An 18,521-nucleotide genomic window follows, 5' to 3' on the forward strand; every position below is an offset into this window, starting at 1 on the left:
GTCCAGCTTGGCACTGCTCTTCAACAGTAACCGTAAAGGTGAAAAGCAAGACCCATTAAGCAACAAGAAATTAAATCTAACAGATTAAGGCTAACATTTTTTAATGTTTACAAAAACATTGACATTTACAAAATGTTCTTTCAGATGGCGCAGTGCAAATGCCAGTAAGAAGCCATAATAAGTCTTCTATTCAAAGAGTTTCAAATGTGTGAGTCCTGTATTAACACATTTATCCCTATTCATAACACAGTATTCCAAAATGTCAGCATGGTGAGACAGTTGTGAAATTTATTTTTCATATCTATTTATTAAGTGTTTCATGATAGCAGAATCTCCTGGAATAGTTATGATTTAATTTCTAGTACTATTTGGCTGAATTATTCATGTGCTGTGTTAACTGCAATGATTTTGGGGCAAAGGTTATAGATAATGCTTATCTATATTTCTAGGAGTTCTTAAAAATAATTGGATTAGAAATCACGCACTGAGAGCCTACTCATTATTTTTAATGTTTCAAGACTTATTTAAGTGTTCAATCAAGCAGAAAATGATGTATATCTCAGAATACTTTCATTCCTGATTTTGGAATCACAATTTGTAAGCACTAGAGCACAAGCCTTTTCATTAGGCAAAAAGTTTGTTGTAGCATTTTGTCCTTGTCATTCCAGACAGTAGGAAATAAAACCTAGACATTAATGTCAGAGGCAAGACATACTATGCTGTCTAAATAAATACGCAAAAGGAGTACATCAGTGCTAATGTGATCATAATTAATCTAATGCACCTGCAGAATGTCTTATCCAAATCGCTCTTAATTGATTGTCATTGATATTTGTCTGAATTGTTAATAGAAATACAGCATTTAGAGAGGAAAACAGTCTGGAGTGTATTTTCAATAGGTTTGCTGGGGCTGCATTGTACTGCACATGCCTGCCCCCAAAATGCTTGTTATAGCTGTCGTATACTTTTATGAGGGTGGAACAATGTTCTGGCAAGCTAACTTGACTCAAATTGTGTTTGAATATAAAACATGAAGACCCACTTGTGATTGCAAAGGTAGTAAGTCTAATTTGATTAGGGCTCCAGCGACATGGTGTTCTGAACATCATTTGTCATTTCTCATAAGTACTCGTGAAAGGATCATTTTCAGGGAAGGCGTTTTTGAAGCCTGAAAACATGTTCAGCACCCTTTGTTCTCAGGGGAAGAGCTGGGAAGAGTCAGGGAAACAGCGGTAGATGGTGATCAATTTTGGCTTTAAACCAAGAAGAAACAGGAAAGGCAACAACCAGGAAATCCGACCTTCTAAAATGAGTGAAAAAATCTTCAGTGGGAGTATGATTTTCTCCTTGAGATTTATGTAACTGATTCTCAGCTATTAAAAACCCTGCTGATTTAAAACCATAAAACTCTGTTGCTAAACAATTTCCTAAAAAAAATCTTTCTGTGAGTTGCTAAGCAACTGGGCTGGAGTAAAAACACCTGATGCTCAGTTTATGTGAAGTGCGAGATTTCTATGTGCATGTGTGTATATACCCCTTCACACATACACGTTTTTCAAAGATACACATGAGATTAGTGTGTCCGCCAGGCAGATTTGACTATGGACACGGAAGTCAACAGCACCCATGAATTTTATGAAAATATGAGGTTTATAGGAAACATTTGGCTCTGATTCAACTGCCAGATGAGATTTTTACAGTAACTTAAATGATTATAAAAATATACCATGCATAAATATATTTTTCTTCATCATATATAGTAAAAATGGACACTTGTATTTAGATTTCTGTATTTTTGATTAACCTTGAAATTAAATGTATACAGTAAGGTCATTATATTCCTTTTTTTCCTGAATGTTTTGTTCTGGGGGTGGTTTTGGTTTGTTTCCCCCCCCCCCCCCCCCAATAGTACTTTTACACAAATAACACGAGATACTTACCAGTGCTGGCAGCTTTACACTATGTGAAGGACTGTCAGTGGAGGAAATGAGAAAAGGGCTCCAGTCTTTCAGTCTAATAAATATTGTTCGGTGTATTTCTCCTACAAACATTATATATAAATAAAATACATCATGCTACTGAATTAGAGTTGCTTGGAGAAATAACTTGTAGGCTACAGGAATGGAAAGATACAAACATGGTAGCTGGTGCTTGGGCAAACCCAATGTTTCTGGGCTATCTCCAGCATCTTGGTGTGTCCTCTCTAGGGGCTCTTCTCTCTCTGTACTTCTGACAGTTGTTCTGCCCTGCCTCCATGAGGTATCTTGCAAGGAGTGTGTTTAGAAGTTAAGGGAACAAGCAGAGTTAGATGTGGAAAAATCAGAAAATACTATTATCAATATAATGCCAGTGTGCAGTTCATCTTCCAGTGGATGCAGGTAATGAAGCTACTCTAATTCCTCAAAAAACAAGTGAGATATATTTTTTTTAAAACAAATAAATTATAATAGGTATTATCAGGAGACTATTATACTTTTTGAAGCCATATGTCTTGCATTTCAATTATCATCTACCATCTACTGCTTTGAATGTTTTTAAGCTTGTTCAATCCATTAAAGCAGCAACTGTGTTAAATTCTAGTTGCTGATGGATATTAAATGACATGTAGCAAACAGTCCATCTGTCTCTGTTGTAGCATTCTATGCCTTCTTTCATGTTTCCATTACAAATTCTGTAATAAATAGTCTGATCATTTTGAGTGACATTTGAGATCTCTATTGGACAAGACATTTCAATTACATCTGTCTTTTTACTGGTTTATAGCTGACAGTTCTAACAGCTATTACCTTCCATATGAAGGTAAGGCTGCATGCGAAGTATTCTACATTACCCTTTCTGCCTTTTTTGAAGGGGTTTGTTTCAGGTTGTATATTATGGACATTTCTAGCCTTTTTTTTTTTTCTTTAAATCCAGACACTTCTTTTCCTCTATGATGATGATTTTATCACTGTTATGCTGAGTCAGGCCATATTTGTCTCCCACTCTAAATCTTAATCCTGGTCTCTTTTGACCAATCCTATTACTATCCTTTATTAGCCTTATCCCTTTTGTTGCTTTATATCTTGATGAGTACAGCTTCCTTATTACTCAAAGTTTCCAGCTTCTAAAATGTTCCAAGAATGTCAAAAGCGTCATTCCACTGCTGATATTCTGCCCATACATTTTGCTCATTTTGCTTGGTTTTCATATCTATTAGTTTGGTATATTTGGCATTTATTTGTTTTTTTTTTTTTTTGTTTGGTTGGTTGGTTGGTTTTTTTTTACCCCCATTTTTGAGCATCCTCAGAAGCCCAATTAAACAATTAAAACTGCAGACTCAGCAAAAGTATGTTTGATGTGTCTAATCCACATCATATTACTGAGAGCCACCAGATGCTCTCATTGTCAACTATTATCTCCAGTTGCTGTGAAATTTCCATTCACTCATAAAATCTGATGGCTAATGTACCATGTCTTTTGAAGGTTGTTCCATTCAGATCATAGCATGTAAGAAAATGTTTTTAAGACAGAAACTCTACTTCTCTTGGCTACACTGCTTACCATCCCACTTTTTGGACTAGCTCTTCTTCCCTAATGTTAGTATGCTGGTTTTGGGTGGCCAGAGCAGTTGTCTTTCTCTTATCCTCCCATTCCCTATTGCTGGGAAGTGGAAACATGCAAGGAATCATACTGCTGAGCTAAATGTAAAACATAAATTTATTTAAATTTACAGTAATCCTTCTTTCTGTAAAAAACCCAAACCTTAGTACTGTTTTGAAGATCTGCTGAATTAATTTCCTCTGTGTGAACAGAGGCACTGGCCTGGACACAGAAAAGTGAGAAAATGCCTCCAGCTCTGGTTCTTCTAACCAGAACCCTGTGCTGTGTCACTCCTTCCGTGGCTGTTGCTATATATAAAACTGTACTGTCCTGAGTTAAGAAATAACAGATACAGGTGAGGAAGTGTCTCTTGAAGTCCTATGAATGCTACATAAAATAAGACAACACCCTAAGACCTTCCTTAAAGAAACTACACATAATTTCTTTTTTTATTTAATTTTAAATGTTCCTGTGAGCATAACTGTTTGAGTTTGCTTTATATAATAAATAAATTCTACATTCAAGGTGAAGAGTAGCAATTAAAAAACCAGCCTTTGTCATAGGCAAACTAAAATTCATTTTCTTTTGGATATGAGGAAATAAAAATAAATTCTTTACCCATTTCTCTTTTATATGTTAGCACATTTAGTACAAAACTGCAGAAGAGTAATTATTACTGACTAAAATGTAATGTGATCTATTATGTTCCAAGGTTGTAGCTCTCTATTTTAAATATTAATATTTCATTACTACAACACTGTATTTTGAAGTCTTCTGGAGAATGCAGCATCATACATTTTTAATTTTTCAGCCAGGCACTTCCTGTAGACATGCAAGTTTTAATAGTGTTATGTTCCTTCAGTTTCAAAGAAACCCTGGAGGGTTGGTGGATTGGATGGCCCAAGGGGTTAAGCAGCAACTCAAAAGCTTTTCAGCCTAGCACGTGATCCAGCCTCCACTTGAAGCTATTTCTGCCAGCATGCTGGGAAGGAGCCATGACTTGGGGTCAGCACCTGCCACCTGGGGAAGTCGGTATCATGTCACTGAAGTCAAATGATATCCTTTCTTGCAGTCAAAACCAGGGACAGGTGAACTACTACTGGTGTCCTGCTCTGAAGCTCCTCAGCAGCATTGAAGGTTTATGACAGAGATTTTGGGCTAAGACAGTCTTTTAAAAGCAAATGCTATATTTTCTGGTCTTCCTCCCCTCCTACACAGTCATGTCATACAGTATTACCTCACGCAGTTAAGTGGATATGAAGTGACTTGCAATGACACCATGGGAATTCTTATTTAATTTTCTTTTTTTCCCCTTTTTTTTTTAACTGTTAACTGTCTTTAATCAAAACTATACATTTGCTTAAACATGCAGCTATGGGCCATTAAGATTTTTCAGAGTGGCTAACCACATTCTGGGAATAAGCACCTTAGCAGGAGAATTGCCAGACTCCTATTGCATTGTGTAAGAAAGGCCTTTCAATTTCTCATGTCTACAGACAGTTCTGTGCAACTGTGAAAGCATTAAAAAAAAACTCAGGCCAAAATGTCTGAGACCTTTCTTGAAATGTATGGCAGAAAGTGCTGAAAGTTTTCAGCTCCAATAATGATGTTTTGATTTTTCCCTCTGCCTCAAAATACAAGGAAAGTCATGTGTTTAAAAGTCAAAAATATGCTTAAGTAAATAACATATAAAATAGGGATAAATCAAGTCACATTTTAAATCCAAGGATCTCTAGTTCAAGCTCATACAATTTACTCAATTTTAGCCATAAATTTCCAGATCAATAGCAGAGGTGGAACTTGATTTCCATTTCACTGAAGGAAAATGTAAGTCAATACTTTTTTCTGGTAGCTGTTATTTCCTGTTTCACCGAAGGAAAAAGCCCTTTACTTAAATTATTTTACCACCTAGCATGTGCGTATTTTTGGTCTAATTGAAGTGTTCTATCGTCAGATGCGAAGAAAGGTTAAAGAAACAAAGTGGCAAACTTCCCAAACTTTTGTAGGAATCAATTGTTATTATCCATCCTTCTTAAGCCAAGAACTTCACTTTACTGGTCTGTGTTCAGGGGGTATTTAAGATTCAAAAAAGAAGTAGAAGACCTACAGTATGATGCCTTAGGGTCCCTACCTGTCTGATGTGAAGTGCATTTCAGGGTGCGTGGAAGGGAGTTGGTAAAAATACAGTCTGAGAAGCTCAGCTCACATTTTGACAGTCTTGGGAGTCATGGTCTACTGTGAGGTGTCCCTGCCCATGGCGGGGGGACTGGAACTAGATGACCTTGGGGTCCTTTGCAACCCAAACCGTTCGATGATTTTATGATTTCGGATGTGTTTGACATTATGATGAGGTATGAGTGAGAGAAATAACTACTTAGAACATAACTGTCAACCAAATAGGAAAAAATAAAGACTTTGGTTCTCATCTATCATATTCAAAGAATAGAATAATAGAATCGTAGAATAGCTAGACTTGGAAGGGATCTTAAGATCAAGTTCCAACCCCCCTGCCATGGGCAGGGACACCTCACACTAGACCATGTCACCCAAGGCTCTGTCCAACCTGGCCTTGAATACCACCAGGGATGAAGCATTCACAGACTCCCTAGGCAATTCATTCCAGTGCCTCACCACCTGTACAGTAAAGAACTTCTTTCTTATATTCAATCTAAACTTCCCCTCTTTAAATTGAACATGTCACTCCTTGTCCTATCACTACAGTCCTTAATGAAGAGTCCCTCCCCAACATCCTTATTGGCCCCCTTCAGATACTGGAATGCAGCTATGAGGTCTCAACGCAGCCTTCTCTTCTCCAGGCTGAACAGCCCCAACTTCCTCAGCCTGTCTTCATACGGGAGGTGCTCCAGTCCCCTGATCATCCTCGTGGCCCTCCTCTGCACTTGTTCCAGCAGTTCCATGTCCTTTTTATGTTGAGGACACCAGAACTGCACACAATACTCCAAGTGAGGTCTCACAAGAGCAGAGTAGAGGGGCAGGATCACCTCCTTTGCCCTGCTGGTCACACTCCTTTTGATGCAGCCCAGGATACGGTTGGCTTTCTGGGCTGCGAGCGCACACTGCCGGCTCATGTTCATTTTCTCATTGACCAACAACCCCAAGTCCTTCTCCGCAGGGCCGCTCTGAATCTCTTCTCTGCCCAACCTGTATCTGTGCCTGGGATTGCTCCGACCCAGGTGTAGGACCTTGCACTTGTCATGGTTAAACTTCATGAGGTTGGCATCAGCCCACTTCACAAGCATGTCAAAGTCCCTCTGGATGGCATTCCTTCCCTCCAGCATATCAACCCAACCACACAGCTTGGTGTCATCAGCAAACTTGCTGAGGACGCACTCAATCCCACTGTCCATGTCAACGATGAAGATGTTAAGACCAGTCTCAACACTGATCCCTGAGGGACACCACTCATTACCTGTCTCCAGCTGGACATTGAGCCGTTGACCACAACTCTTTGTGTGCAGCCATCCAGCCAGTTCTTTATCCACCGAGTGGTGCACCTATCAAATTGGTGTCTCTCCAATTTAGAAACAAGGATGTCATACAGGACAGTGTTGAACGCTTTGCACAAGTCCAGGTAGATGACATCAACTGCTCTACCCCTGTCCATCAGTTCTGTAGCCCTGTCATGGAAGGCCACCAAATGGGTCAGACAGGATTTCCTGTTAGTGAAGCCATGCTGGCTGTCACCAAGCACCTTGTTGGTTTTGATGTGCCTTAGCATGCCTTCCAGGAGAATCTGCTCCAAGATTTTGTAGGGACAGAGGTGAGACTGACTGGTCTGTATTTCCCTGGGTCATCCATTTTCTGCTTCTTGAAAATGGGGGTTATATTTCCCTTTTTCCAGTGGTCGGGAACTTCACCTGACTGCCATGATTTTTCAAATATGATGGCCAGTGGCTTAGCAACTTCATTTGCCAGCTCCTTCAGGACCTGCAGATGGATAAGCAAGAGGGACTCATTCTGGACACAGATGCGTGTTTAATAGCTTTGGAAGTGATGTTGCCGGAGGTGCAAATTAGGCAGGAATGTGTAATTGCTTGTTATTGCAAAGCCTTGGAGCTATAAGGTACAATATGCTGTTGCTGTATCTATCACTGATATTATTGTGTTTATGTAGACAACAGCAGAATCCAAAGCAATGTTGCACATTTCCTGTTAATTTTTGAAGTGCTAGGGTAATTATATTATGTACTCGTGTCGTGGTTTAAACCGATCCACACAGCTCGTTCACTCACTCCCCCCCCACTTTTTTCTTTTCTCCCTCTTTTTTCTCCCTCAATTCTCCTTCCCCTATCCAGGAATGGGACGGAGAATTGAGAGAATGTAACTCCCACGGGTTGAGATAAGAACAGCCCAGTAACTAAGGTATAACACAAATCACTACTGCTACCACCAATGATAATAATGATAAGAGAATATAACAAGAGATGAGAATACAATACCACCGCCGAACAAGTTCAACCCCTCTGAAGACAGACCGTACTCTTCCGGGTAACTCCCAGTTACCTCCCTGGGCATGATGTGCTGTGGTATGGAATACCTCTTTGGCTAGCTTGGGTCAGGTGTCCTGTCTCTGCTTCCTCCCGGCCTCTCCTCATCCCTGGCAGAGCATGAGACTCACAAAGTCCTTGGCCAGAATAAACATTACTTAGCAACAATTAAAAACAATCAGTGTTATCAGCTCTGTTCCCAGGCTGGAAGTCAAAACACAGCGCTGCACCAGCTACTAAGAAGGAATAAAACGGCTACTGGTGAACCCAGGACAACACATAAAGCTAAAAATTATTTTTTCTAAGCAGCTTCTTGGTATAATTTTTGCTTTGGAAGCAACATGAAAATACAGTAGCATCTCCATCACTTTGTAATAAGACTCACTGAAGGAAATCTGTCTGCTCTGCTATTTTGTCCTGATTGCTCTTCCCCTATTAAGCATTCCTGTCTCACAGGTGTTATTGTTTAAAACACAGCTGGTCAGCCTTTCGGGATAGGTTTATCTGTGTATATTTAAAGTATGTAGTGCTTACCTTTATTTCATTAACTTCTCCTAATAACTTGGAACAACAAAGGTCATAAACACATTCCTTAATTTATTTTAACTTTATCTTTCAGCAGTGCAGGACCTTTGGATTCTCTCAAGCTTTTACTAATCAACATTTTGTGAACCCCTGAAAGAGATCTGATGAACTGAAAAAGAAACAAAAACAGAGAAAAAATTTATTCTTAGAACTGGCTGGATATCAGGAGAAACTCTATTGAGGTAATTTCTTGAAAAAAAAAAACGGTTATAAAACAGTAACGAATTAAGCTGAACTTCGTATTAGTATAATCACACAAGTATATAAAAGGGAAAAGCCACAGCACATGAAATCTAATTTGCAACAAGTCCTGGGTACAGTTTGTTCTGCCATCCAATAAAAATACCAATTCTGCAATCAATAAAAACCTTTCACTGATGTTAGCGGTTTGGGATTGAGGCTTGCAAAGTGAACCAGCTTTATCCTGATGAGGGAATTGTGCACTATTTCACCAAGTTTGTCAGATATTCTGAGCCAAAACAGAAAAAGCTACCAAACAACTGATTTGCAGAAGGGTGAAATAGTAGAAATCCATTTGAAATTGTTTTTTTTTTTTTTTTGGCTGGTATTTGATCATGGAAGATCAATTTAAAAATATTTATTTCTCAAGTTTAAAAACTATGTGTTAAATATGTTTTGCTATAAGTAACACATGACTTTTAGTAGGTGAATTAGACTCAATTCTTAAAGGAATTCAGTGGCATAAACCCATCCTTTAGTTTTATCAGATTCTTGCAAAAATTGGTGTTGGATTAAAACAAGCCCACTTTTCCTAACAAACTAAGCCTTTGACCTGACTTAAATATTGAGTATTTGATTATAACTTGTAACTCAAAGTGGATAATGTTCCGTTTACTTCTGATTTCTGAAGAGGGACAGGGATTTTCTTGCAAAACATAGCTTTCCACTATTTACAACTTGAGTTTTTACTGTCATGTCCTGAGACATACACATTGATTACTTGCAAAACAGACATATCAGTTAAGTTACTACTAAGCAAAGATTTTGTTGGCAGGGTTGTTCGTATTCTCAAATACTTAATGAAATTTGAGAATTGTTATTTTTCTCTGTTAGGTTTAAAAAGAATGTTATGGTTCCTGAAAGGGTCAGGGGTGCTGGGGATGATGATGATACATCTAACATTTTAAAAAAATATATTTAATAGTGCTTCCTTGGAAGCATTTTGCATGGAATTTTGTGATTGTCTTCAAAGACAGGAATGGCAAAATTGTTTTCAACCTAAGATGAAAGGAAAAGAAATAAAACCATGAAATTTATTTTTTTTTTTTTTTTCCCTTCTAGGACAAGCAGATTTGTGAGTCAGTCTTTGATATCTGATTAGGGAATCCTCATTAAACTTAGTAATCCATAGAGTAAAAACTAGACTTGAAAACAGATGATTGTGATCGACAGTATTTAATATACAGGAGCTCTTGAAACCATGTAAGGAAATTGCATGGCATTTATTCCCAGCTCCCCACTGACACTCAAACATGCAGGCCAGTGCATTACTGATTGCTGAGCTAGTGCTTAAAGAGTATGGCCAATAGTTGTACCTAAGCATGTACTTCTGTTAGTATGAGCAATGTCTTCCTATGAATGATGCTGTAGATGCGTTTATGTCACTGTTAAAGAATAAAAAAGGAAAAGGAGGGACTGGTAGGGGCCATCTTGGTTCTCTCTTGTCCTAAAACATTGATAATATAAAAATGTAAAAATCGATGATGTAAAAGTACAAAGCATTGATATTGGTTTGGGTACATATGTGTTTATACTCAGATATGTCTGTGCACACAGTTTCTTGGTGCTTTGCATTTAGTGAAATGTCCCAGTTGCACAACATAAGGGACAAAGTAAATATTTTCTATAGTCTGTAAAAATTATCTTGTTCATAAATTTGCCTGGTATTGTAAAAATCTATGGTAGTATAATGTATGAACCACTATGCTATAATCTGTCTTCAGTAGATTAAAAAATGGGTATTTTCATCACAGATAATTTTTTATCATTGATTACCAGAGGTTTGATGTTACTGTAATTATCAAAATAACATCTTGATTTACTGTACTGTATACTTCTGTATTTCAGAAATATAGAATATTGACAAAATACAGAATGATAAAATGAATAAACATTTTTTCTTTTCATGTAGCTAGATAAAAGCTGAAATGTATTTAGTGTACTTCAGTGTACACTTCAATACCTGCTTGCAAATCCAGCATGTGGTTGATACAGCTCTTGGTCAGAATTTTACATTGGAGCATTTTGCTATTTCTTCCTTACATTTACATTAAATATTCCTGTGCAGTTTTGAAAATATTCATTGGTGTTCTACCATTCTTGTGTCTGAAATCTTCTTAGGAAACCCCTATTCCTGTTTTGGGTCAATATCTAGCATGAAATGCAAATGGAGTTGGATGAAAGAACATTTGGCAGAAAATTTGCAATTAAATAGTAATATTGAAGATTCAAATGGAAAAGCTTTATTGCATAATGCTTTCTTGTTTGTAGAATTTCTTGCCAACATACTACTGAAGACAGGATCTTGCAGCCTGTGTCTGTCTTGTGGAACCAGGGAGGACTTCCCAGGCAAGTCTGTCTCCATGCTTGAATGACATCAAGTCTGACAAGTCGGATTTCCCTGAGAGCAGGATGCATGTTCATTTTGGAAAGAACCTGGACTAAAGGTTAAGATGAGACTTACTTAAGTGGGGTTTTCTACTAGTTTGTAAGCAACTTTAGAGAAAAAGACTTTTAAACTATTCAAAAGATACTAATATTTAGTGTGCAAAATGAATCAACAAGATTCACACCCTGGGGGTGTGTGTGAGGATAGTGGTAGGAAATCTGCTTTTGAATGTTCTCTATTATACAAGTCTCAAGCGCTACAAAAGGAAGTGCTCTCCTTTTTGTCTTGCTCTTCTCCTCCCTATGAGGAGTTCTGAGGAGCTCAAAAAGGAAGCATCCCCTAATATTCAGTAGCTATTTAAAGGTGCATTCAGTGGTAGCCTACTTAACCAGAGGAAGAAAGGGCCTACATGCATGAAGAAGCACACTTTGTGAATGTGATCTGGAAACCTGTCTGGTGAATCTCAAGAAAGTGTAGTTAGCCTTTCTCGTTATAAAAAAGTTTGTTAGGCTTTAACCTCTATGAAAAACTACTATTACAAGACTGGTATGTGTTAACGCCCCAGTAACAGTTCAGACTGTCACATCTCTAATCTGTTCCAGTATTTGTGATATATAAATTCAGTAAAAGTGCACAAATGTTTATCAGAATATTTCAAAGACTATTTATAGTAAATTTGATTGAGGAAGTTGAGGCCACTTGATTTTTATGCAAATTTCAAAGTCCTTTCTTTGCAGCGTACCCTAGACCAACTCATTTAATAGCCTAAAGTCCCTGAAAGATGAATAGGAAGAGTGTAAGGAGATGGATTTATGAAAGTCTAATAATGGTTTGCAAGTTTTGTTGCTTTTGTGGGGTTTGTTTGTTTGTTTGTTTGTTTTGAAATCAAATTTCAATCATGGAAGATACAGATGATTTTTTACATGAAAAGTGAGAATGCTTTGGTTTTGTTTAGTTTTATTTATACTACCTATTTACATGACATATTGTACTGACAGTCCCAAAGGCAGCTGGACAAACAGTGGGCATTGCGTGACAAGTAATAAAGATGATTTTTGTTTTAGTAAGATGAATACTACCCTGTAGTATTGAAGCAGTTGAAAGAGTCAGAGAAGATTTAACTATATCATATATATTAATGAACTAGAACCGTATTTTGGAAAGACACGACTAATCTAAATTCTTTTACCTATTTCTTAATTTCACATCTCTTTTCCATACATAAACAATTTTGTTGTGGCAGATGATTCACATATTAATTTACATGGTATTAAAAGGCAGGGATTTTTCATTTTTAAAAATAATAATAAAGTTCTGAAAAAAAACCCCAGCCTATAATACTTGGGGCAGGGGGGGAGAATTAGCTGATGATAGCAATCACAGTAATATGAGGGTGTCAGCTCTCAGATATAACTTGGGATACTGTTGTGGTTTAAACCCAACCACAAAGCTCGTTTGCTCACTCCCTCCCCCTTTTTTTTTCTCCCTCTTTCTTTCCTTCCACCCCCCGCCCCTCCCCCCCCCCACCTGACCCTCCCCGCTCCCAGAAGGATGGGGAGGAGAATTGAGAGAATGTAACTCCCACGGGTTGAGATAAGAACAGCCCAGTAACTAAGGTATAACACAAATCACTACTGCTACCACCAATGATAATAATGATAAGAGAAAATAACAAGGGAAGAGAATACCATACCTCCCTGGGCATGATGTACTGTGGTATGGAATACCTCTTTGGCTAGCTTGGATCAGGTGTCCTGTCTTTGCTTCCTCCCGGCCTCCCCTCCTCCCTGGCAGAGCATGAGACTCACAAAGTCCTTGGCCAGAATAAACATTACTTAACAACCATTAAAAACAATCGGTGTTATCAGCTCTCTTCCCAGGCTGGAAGTCAAAACACAGAGCTTGCACCAGCTACTAAGAAGGAGAAAAATGGCTACTGGTAAACCCAGGACAGATACTAATATTGTCACTATGCAGTTTTGTCAGACTTGGGATATGGAAGAAGCTGAAAATGGTCATAAGAGAGGGAAGCAAAGGAAATGCAGTATGGTACTTCCAAAGCTAATCACTCAGGAAAGAATTATCACAAACCTAGGTCCTTAATGGGAGAAAACTGCAGAGAAGGCAGAAATTACTGCAGTGACCTAGAGATGACAGTGCCTGTAAAAATGAGGCAAGCAGTAATGATATAGTGCAGAGGGAAAAATGCAAACACATCACATTATGGCTCCACGAATAGAGAGGCCCCATTTATGTGGCACCACTGGGACAGCCTGAAAATGCCTTGTTGGCAGATGCTAGTGCTAAAGAGAAGGGTAAAAACACTGACAGTTCAGAAGGAATTCAGAAGTGAAAAGAATCCAGGAAATTGATTAGCATGATACTAGCAAAAATTGTTAGCATGATATTTTTTAATAGTACTAATATTTTTATTTTTAGTTTTGAATATTTCTTATTAGAAATTATTTTGTATAGGTAAATGCATTATTATTATCAAAAATAACATTTTTAACCCAAAATTTTCCTTTGGATAGATATAGAATTATAGAATCATAGAACAGTTAGGGTTGGAAAGGACCTCAAGATCATCTAGTTCTAACCCCCCTGCCATGGGCAGGGACACCTCACACTAAACCATGCCACACAAGGCTTTGTCCAGCCTGGCCTGGAACACTGCCAGGGATGGAGCATTCACAGCATCCCTGGGCAATCCATTCCAGTGCCTCACCACCCTAAAAGGAAAGAGTTTCCTCCTTATATCCAATCTAAACTTCCCCTGTTTAAGTTTAAACCCATTAACCCTTGTACTGTCACTGCAGTCCCTGACGAAGAGTCCATCTCCAGCATCCCTATAGGCCCCTTCAGGTACTGGAAGGCTGCTATTAGGTCTCCACGCAGCCTTCTCTTCTCCAGGCTGAACAGCCCCAACTTCCTCAGCCTATCTTCATACGGGAGGTGCTCCAGCCCCCTGATCATCCTCGTGGCCCACCTCTGCACTTGTTCCAACAGTTCCATGTCCTTTTTATGTTGAGGACACCAGAACTGCACACAATACTCCAAGTGAGGTCTCACAAGAGCAGAGTAGAGGGGCAGGATCACCTCCTTTGCCCTGCTGGTCACACTCCTTTTGATGCAGCCCAGGATACGGTTGGCTTTCTGGGCTGCAAGCGCACAGAGAAGCCAGCTTATGTTATTTTTCTCATTGAGCAGCACCCCTAAGTCCTTCTCCGCAGGGCTGCTCTGAATCTCTTCTCTGCCCAACCTGTATCTGTGCCTGGGATTGCTCTGACCCAGGTGTAGGACCTTGCACTTTGGCATGGTTAAACTTCATGATGTTGGCATCAGCCCACCTTACAAGCGTGTCAAGGTCCATCTGGATGGCATTCCTTCCCTCCAGCATATCAACCCAACCACACAGCTTGGTGTCATCAGCAAACTTGCTGAGGGCGCACTCAATCCCACTGTCCATGTCACTGACAAAGATGTTGAACAAGATCGGTGCCAACACTGATCCCTGAGGGACACCACTCGTTACTGGTCTCCAGCCGGACATCGAGCCATTGACCACAACTCTGCGTGCCGCCATCCAGCCAGTTTTTTATCCACCGAGTGGTCCACCTATCAAATTGATATCTCTCCCAATTTAGAAACAAGGATGTCATGCAAGACAGTGTTGCTTTGCACAAGTCCAGGTAGATGACATCAACTGCTCTGCCCCTGTCCATCAGTTCTGTAGCCCCATCATAGAAGGTCACCAAATATGTGCATGTGTGTTCTGGCTCTGGAGCAGAGCTCCAGCATGGTGCACTGGGGGTTCCAAAACAAGCAAAGCCTCAAGGGAACAGAGAAACTGTTTGGCAGTCCCACCAGAGCAGCATCCTGGCATGTATCAGCACTAGTGGGGCCAGCAGGACTAGGGCAGTGATCATCCCCCTGTACTGGGCACTGGTGAGGCCGCACCTTGTATCCCATGCTCAATTCTAGGCCTATTACTACAGAACAGATTGCTGAGTTTCTGGAACAGGTCCAGAGAATGGCAATGAAGCTGGTGAACAAGCTGGAGAACAAGTCCAGTGAGGAACATCTGAGGGAACTGGGGGGGGTTTAGTCTTTAGAAGTGAAGGCTCAGAGGGGACCTTACCACTACCTAAAAACTACCTGAAAGGAAGTTGTAGTGAAGTAGGGGTTGTTCTCTTCTCCCATGTAATAAGTGATAGGACAAGAGGTAACAACATCAAGTTACTCTAGGAGAGGTTTAGATTAGGTATTAGGAAAAATACCTTCACCTAGCAGGTGGTCAGTCATTGGAACAGGCTGCCCAGGGAAGTGGTGGAATTGCCATCCCTGGAAGTGTTCAAAAACCATGTAGATGAGGCCTTTAGTGACATGGTTTAGTGGTGGACTTCACAGTGCTAGTATAAAGGTTGGACTTGATCAGCTTGAAGGTCTTTTCCAACCTAGATGTTTCTATGATTCTAATTTTTTTTTCTTCAGTTGCCAAATTATTGATGTACTGAAATTCAGTAACTCAGGAAGAATGGAAGACCAGCTAATGTACATGATTCCAGTAACAGTATTTGTCAGCGACTGTTCAGAATCTGGATGTTACAGCAAATTCAAAGTTGCCTCAAGAAGTTTGAAATTATTCTGTCCACCTTTGTCAAGAAAGGATTGTGACCCAGCCCTTAAACTAAAAGCTCTTTAAAAGGCAACGTCAAGCATACTGTGGGGGCAGATATTGTGGTGCAGGTGAATGTCGTTGGGAGACAAGGTTCTGTATATCAGCCCCACATAATTAATGTAGATTGGTTTTTTTAGGATCCAAATGGGAAAGCATAAAATGCTATGAAAGCTTTAATTTATGATTTGCTCATTTAAAGCTTCAAACCATTAAGTACCCGTTAAATCACTATTTTATATGCTGCTAAGTGCATCTCTATCATCAGAATAAAAAGATAGTTTTAATTCTCCCTGTATCAAATAAAATGTTTTAATTGAGGGCATTTGTGATAACAAATTGACAGGAACTGGAAAGTAAATTAATGCTGAGCTCTGACAACAGTGATTTTGCTTTTAACATCTTGCATGTGCATTTGCAGTTACATTATATATGTGTTTATTTGTATTTATATTTCAATTACAAAGATTCTACCCCAACATTGCACTGCTAGGGTTCCCTAGGCTATATCAACTTCAACTGTAGAGCTCAGATTATCTCTTCTTGACCATTTTGCATTGCGCTCTTTCTTCACTGCTGAGGGCCTCCTTTATTTATTTCAGGCTGTGTCCTAAAAATGGGGAGTAAAAACAACTGGATGAGAAGAAATTGCTGTCCTGGGTTCAGCAGTAGCAGTTATTTTTCTCCTTCTTAGTAGCTGGTGCAGTGCTGTGTTTTGATTTTTTGGCCTGGGAACAGCGCTGATAACGCCGATGTTTGTAGTTGCTGCTCAAATGTTTGGTCTGGACAAGGACTTTCTGAGCCTCATGCTCTGCCAGGGAGGAGGGGAGGCCGGGAGGAAGCAGAGACAGGACACCTGACCCAAACTGACCAAAGAGGTATTCCATACCACAGCACATCACGCCCAGGATGTAATGGGGAGTTTACCCGGAAGGGCTAGTGGACTGCAGGGTCGGACGAGGTATCAGTTGGTGCTCGGCTGGGGGGAGTGGGGCGAGTTATTGGTCAGCTGGTGTTGAGGTGTTGTATTTTTTCCTCTTGTTTTATCCTTTATCGTTATTATCATTGGTGGTAGCAGTAGTGGTTTGTGTTATACCTTAGTTACTAAACTGTTGTTATCTCAACCTGTGGGAGTTGCATTCTTTTCGATTCTCCTCTCCATCCCTCTGGCTGTAGGGGGAGGGCAAGAAGCGGGGCAGTGAGTGAACGAGCTGTGTGATTTATGGCTGACTTTGTTTAAACCAAGCCAATTGCAGATTTTCCTCCCCAAGGATATTTCAGTGTTTGCTTTTATTTCAAGAGAAGATGAAGTCTTAACACCTGCCTTCAGAACAGGGAGATTTCAAAGAAAATTAATTTGGAAATATTGTCAGATTTTGTTTTAGCATTTTTGATTTAAATAAAGCTCTGCGGTCCTGCAACTGAAGTGCTTCATTTTCCCTTATTCATGAGCCGATCAGACTTTCTATTGCCATTATTACCTGGCTTCCAATTTTCTGTGGGGCTGAGAAATACTCCTCCCAGGACGACATAATTAAAATGTGTATGGCTAGATAATGACCTACACAACTAAATCTTCTGCAGCAACTTGAAGGCCTACTCAATTGTGCTAAAAACATCTGAATTCCCAGGAGGCAGTATTCTAAGAAAATGCAGTTGACAATCATGGATTTTTTCAGTAAAATGTCTTGTCATGTTTAATATAATAAATTGTTCCAGTTTGGTTAAAATAGACTCAAGACTCAATTTTCTAAAAAAAAAAAAAAATGCCATCAGAAAAATATTTCTAAACACAGCTTTTAGGTAAAAGTATTTCCTAATAGTTCTGACATGGAATCCTATGTCAATATATGTGCCTGAAAAAAGTCACCCTCTGTCTTTCAGGAACTGCTGGATTTCTCATTAATGAGGAAGTTCTCAGCTGTGGGAAGGAGAAACTGAAAAGCAGAAGGACATAAGATACCTGTAGCAATCTGCAGCCTAGAAAGACAAGTAAAGGGCAGTCCTGCAGATCCTGGCTCAGACATGCTACCCAGTTAAGCAATTATATTATCTTGGGCTTCTCTGAGTAGCTTTTCCTGCCAGACCACCTGGTCTCCTTAACTTCTGTATGTTTCCTATTCATGGCTCTTCCATCTTCCCCTGAGCTGCTTCTCTATCATGTGTTTCATCTTTCTGCCTCCGTCTCTCTCCCAGCTTCTTCCCTGTTATTGATCAAATAACAGCAACTCATCACTGAGAACTGCTAGACGAAACACCTTGCATTTGTATGTGTATCTTCTGTGATTGTTCAGTATAATGTTAAAATGAGTTCTTAAAATACATTTATTTTGATTCTGGTTTTAGTGACCTTAAAATGTTTTTCAGTCTAATTCAGAGTGTGAATTAGAGAGTATGTACTTGCTGGGAATTTAAAGAAGAATTATTATTCATAGTGTGAAAGTATTTTCAAGGAAACATCTGCTTGTTCCATTAAATTACTGGATTTTTTTTTTTTTTGAGGACTCCATTAATCTGTGTTTGTCATCTATATAGATAAGGA

This window comes from Lathamus discolor, chromosome 1 (genome assembly GCF_037157495.1).
Source record: "Lathamus discolor isolate bLatDis1 chromosome 1, bLatDis1.hap1, whole genome shotgun sequence".
Taxonomy (NCBI): Eukaryota; Metazoa; Chordata; class Aves; order Psittaciformes; family Psittacidae; genus Lathamus; species Lathamus discolor.